Source organism: Musa acuminata, chromosome BXJ1-10, assembly GCF_036884655.1.
Source record: "Musa acuminata AAA Group cultivar baxijiao chromosome BXJ1-10, Cavendish_Baxijiao_AAA, whole genome shotgun sequence".
Lineage (NCBI taxonomy): Eukaryota > Viridiplantae > Streptophyta > Magnoliopsida > Zingiberales > Musaceae > Musa > Musa acuminata.
Window position 1 is genome coordinate 42,501 of NC_088336.1, and position 5,000 is coordinate 47,500.

Consider the following 5,000-nt stretch of genomic DNA (forward strand, 5'->3'; position numbering starts at 1 on the left):
AGCGGAGCAAAACGTCAGCCATCTCAGCACCCTGGAACCCCCCGGGTGGCACAGGGCTGGATGGGGCTTTCGTATAGCAGGGACGGTGCTGCCTCTCGCTTCGCTCGCTGTCCGCCGCTCGCCGCTCGCTCGTGCAGCCAAAAATGGCCAGTTTTGGCCCGTTTTTGGGCCGTTTTGGCCAGTTTTTGGCCTGTTCTTGCATTGCGCGGTGACCGTCGAGAGCGGAGCAAAACGTCAGCCATCTCAGCACCCTGGAACCCCCCGGGTGGCACAGGGCTGGATGGGGCTTTCGTATAGCAGGGACGGTGCTGCCTCTCGCTTCGCTCGCTGTCCGCCGCTCGCCGCTCGCTCGTGCAGCCAAAAATGGCCAGTTTTGGCCCGTTTTTGGGCCGTTTTGGCCAGTTTTTGGCCTGTTCTTGCATTGCGCGGTGACCGTCGAGAGCGGAGCAAAACGTCAGCCATCTCAGCACCCTGGAACCCCCCGGGTGGCACAGGGCTGGATGGGGCTTTCGTATAGCAGGGACGGTGCTGCCTCTCGCTTCGCTCGCTGTCCGCCGCTCGCCGCTCGCTCGTGCAGCCAAAAATGGCCAGTTTTGGCCCGTTTTTGGGCCGTTTTGGCCAGTTTTTGGCCTGTTCTTGCATTGCGCGGTGACCGTCGAGAGCGGAGCAAAACGTCAGCCATCTCAGCACCCTGGAACCCCCCGGGTGGCACAGGGCTGGATGGGGCTTTCGTATAGCAGGGACGGTGCTGCCTCTCGCTTCGCTCGCTGTCCGCCGCTCGCCGCTCGCTCGTGCAGCCAAAAATGGCCAGTTTTGGCCCGTTTTTGGGCCGTTTTGGCCAGTTTTTGGCCTGTTCTTGCATTGCGCGGTGACCGTCGAGAGCGGAGCAAAACGTCAGCCATCTCAGCACCCTGGAACCCCCCGGGTGGCACAGGGCTGGATGGGGCTTTCGTATAGCAGGGACGGTGCTGCCTCTCGCTTCGCTCGCTGTCCGCCGCTCGCCGCTCGCTCGCGCAGCCAAAAATGGCCAGTTTTGGCCCGTTTTTGGGCCGTTTTGGCCAGTTTTTGGCCTGTTCTTGCATTGCGCGGTGACCGTCGAGAGCGGAGCAAAACGTCAGCCATCTCAGCACCCTGGAACCCCCCGGGTGGCACAGGGCTGGATGGGGCTTTCGTATAGCAGGGACGGTGCTGCCTCTCGCTTCGCTCGCTGTCCGCCGCTCGCCGCTCGCTCGTGCAGCCAAAAATGGCCAGTTTTGGCCCGTTTTTGGGCCGTTTTGGCCAGTTTTTGGCCTGTTCTTGCATTGCGCGGTGACCGTCGAGAGCGGAGCAAAACGTCAGCCATCTCAGCACCCTGGAACCCCCCCCGGGTGGCACAGGGCTGGATGGGGCTTTCGTATAGCAGGGACGGTGCTGCCTCTCGCTTCGCTCGCTGTCCGCCGCTCGCCGCTCGCTCGTGCAGCCAAAAATGGCCAGTTTTGGCCCGTTTTTGGGCCGTTTTGGCCAGTTTTTGGCCTGTTCTTGCATTGCGCGGTGACCGTCGAGAGCGGAGCAAAACGTCAGCCATCTCAGCACCCTGGAACCCCCCGGGTGGCACAGGGCTGGATGGGGCTTTCGTATAGCAGGGACGGTGCTGCCTCTCGCTTCGCTCGCTGTCCGCCGCTCGCCGCTCGCTCGTGCAGCCAAAAATGGCCAGTTTTGGCCCGTTTTTGGGCCGTTTTGGCCAGTTTTTGGCCTGTTCTTGCATTGCGCGGTGACCGTCGAGAGCGGAGCAAAACGTCAGCCATCTCAGCACCCTGGAACCCCCCGGGTGGCACAGGGCTGGATGGGGCTTTCGTATAGCAGGGACGGTGCTGCCTCTCGCTTCGCTCGCTGTCCGCCGCTCGCCGCTCGCTCGCGCAGCCAAAAATGGCCAGTTTTGGCCCGTTTTTGGGCCGTTTTGGCCAGTTTTTGGCCTGTTCTTGCATTGCGCGGTGACCGTCGAGAGCGGAGCAAAACGTCAGCCATCTCAGCACCCTGGAACCCCCCGGGTGGCACAGGGCTGGATGGGGCTTTCGTATAGCAGGGACGGTGCTGCCTCTCGCTTCGCTCGCTGTCCGCCGCTCGCCGCTCGCTCGTGCAGCCAAAAATGGCCAGTTTTGGCCCGTTTTTGGGCCGTTTTGGCCAGTTTTTGGCCTGTTCTTGCATTGCGCGGTGACCGTCGAGAGCGGAGCAAAACGTCAGCCATCTCAGCACCCTGGAACCCCCCGGGTGGCACAGGGCTGGATGGGGCTTTCGTATAGCAGGGACGGTGCTGCCTCTCGCTTCGCTCGCTGTCCGCCGCTCGCCGCTCGCTCGTGCAGCCAAAAATGGCCAGTTTTGGCCCGTTTTTGGGCCGTTTTGGCCAGTTTTTGGCCTGTTCTTGCATTGCGCGGTGACCGTCGAGAGCGGAGCAAAACGTCAGCCATCTCAGCACCCTGGAACCCCCCGGGTGGCACAGGGCTGGATGGGGCTTTCGTATAGCAGGGACGGTGCTGCCTCTCGCTTCGCTCGCTGTCCGCCGCTCGCCGCTCGCTCGTGCAGCCAAAAATGGCCAGTTTTGGCCCGTTTTTGGGCCGTTTTGGCCAGTTTTTGGCCTGTTCTTGCATTGCGCGGTGACCGTCGAGAGCGGAGCAAAACGTCAGCCATCTCAGCACCCTGGAACCCCCCGGGTGGCACAGGGCTGGATGGGGCTTTCGTATAGCAGGGACGGTGCTGCCTCTCGCTTCGCTCGCTGTCCGCCGCTCGCCGCTCGCTCGCGCAGCCAAAAATGGCCAGTTTTGGCCCGTTTTTGGGCCGTTTTGGCCAGTTTTTGGCCTGTTCTTGCATTGCGCGGTGACCGTCGAGAGCGGAGCAAAACGTCAGCCATCTCAGCACCCTGGAACCCCCCGGGTGGCACAGGGCTGGATGGGGCTTTCGTATAGCAGGGACGGTGCTGCCTCTCGCTTCGCTCGCTGTCCGCCGCTCGCCGCTCGCGCAGCCAAAAATGGCCAGTTTTGGCCCGTTTTTGGGCCGTTTTGGCCAGTTTTTGGCCTGTTCTTGCATTGCGCGGTGACCGTCGAGAGCGGAGCAAAACGTCAGCCATCTCAGCACCCTGGAACCCCCCGGGTGGCACAGGGCTGGATGGGGCTTTCGTATAGCAGGGACGGTGCTGCCTCTCGCTTCGCTCGCTGTTCGCCGCTCGCCGCTCGCTCGCGCAGCCAAAAATGGCCAGTTTTGGCCCGTTTTTGGGCTGTTTTGGCCAGTTTTTGGCCTGTTCTTGCGTGGTGCGGTGACCGTCGTGAGCGGAGCAAAACGTCAGCCATCTCAGCACCCTGGAACCCCCCGGGTGGCACAGGGCTGGATGGGGCTTTCGTATAGCAGGGACGGTGCTGCCTCTCGCTTCGCTCGCTGTTCGCCGCTCGCCGCTCGCTCGCGCAGCCAAAAATGGCCAGTTTTGGCCCGTTTTTGGGCTGTTTTGGCCTGTTTTTGGGCTGTTCTTGTGTGGCGCGGTGACCGTCGTGAGCGGAGCAAAATGTCAGCCATCTCAGCACCCTGGAACCCCCCGGGTGGCACAGGGCTGGATGGGGCTTTCGTATAGCAGGGACGGTGCTGCCTCGCGCTTCGCTCGCTGTTCGCCGCTCTCCGCTCGCTCGTGCAGCCAAAAATGGCCAGTTTTGGCCCGTTTTTGGGCCGTTTTGGCCAGTTTTTGGCCTGTTCTTGCATTGCGCGGTGACCGTCGAGAGCGGAGCAAAACGTCAGCCATCTCAGCACCCTGGAACCCCCCGGGTGGCACAGGGCTGGATGGGGCTTTCGTATAGCAGGGACGGTGCTGCCTCTCGCTTCGCTCGCTGTCCGCCGCTCGCCGCTCGCTCGCGCAGCCAAAAATGGCCAGTTTTGGCCCGTTTTTGGGCCGTTTTGGCCAGTTTTTGGCCTGTTCTTGCATTGCGCGGTGACCGTCGAGAGCGGAGCAAAACGTCAGCCATCTCAGCACCCTGGAACCCCCCGGGTGGCACAGGGCTGGATGGGGCTTTCGTATAGCAGGGACGGTGCTGCCTCTCGCTTCGCTCGCTGTCCGCCGCTCGCCGCTCGCTCGTGCAGCCAAAAATGGCCAGTTTTGGCCCGTTTTTGGGCCGTTTTGGCCAGTTTTTGGCCTGTTCTTGCATTGCGCGGTGACCGTCGAGAGCGGAGCAAAACGTCAGCCATCTCAGCACCCTGGAACCCCCCCCGGGTGGCACAGGGCTGGATGGGGCTTTCGTATAGCAGGGACGGTGCTGCCTCTCGCTTCGCTCGCTGTCCGCCGCTCGCCGCTCGCTCGTGCAGCCAAAAATGGCCAGTTTTGGCCCGTTTTTGGGCCGTTTTGGCCAGTTTTTGGCCTGTTCTTGCATTGCGCGGTGACCGTCGAGAGCGGAGCAAAACGTCAGCCATCTCAGCACCCTGGAACCCCCCGGGTGGCACAGGGCTGGATGGGGCTTTCGTATAGCAGGGACGGTGCTGCCTCTCGCTTCGCTCGCTGTCCGCCGCTCGCCGCTCGCTCGTGCAGCCAAAAATGGCCAGTTTTGGCCCGTTTTTGGGCCGTTTTGGCCAGTTTTTGGCCTGTTCTTGCATTGCGCGGTGACCGTCGAGAGCGGAGCAAAACGTCAGCCATCTCAGCACCCTGGAACCCCCCGGGTGGCACAGGGCTGGATGGGGCTTTCGTATAGCAGGGACGGTGCTGCCTCTCGCTTCGCTCGCTGTCCGCCGCTCGCCGCTCGCTCGCGCAGCCAAAAATGGCCAGTTTTGGCCCGTTTTTGGGCCGTTTTGGCCAGTTTTTGGCCTGTTCTTGCATTGCGCGGTGACCGTCGAGAGCGGAGCAAAACGTCAGCCATCTCAGCACCCTGGAACCCCCCGGGTGGCACAGGGCTGGATGGGGCTTTCGTATAGCAGGGACGGTGCTGCCTCTCGCTTCGCTCGCTGTCCGCCGCTCGCCGCTCGCTCGTGCAGCCAAAAATGGCCAGTTTTGGCCC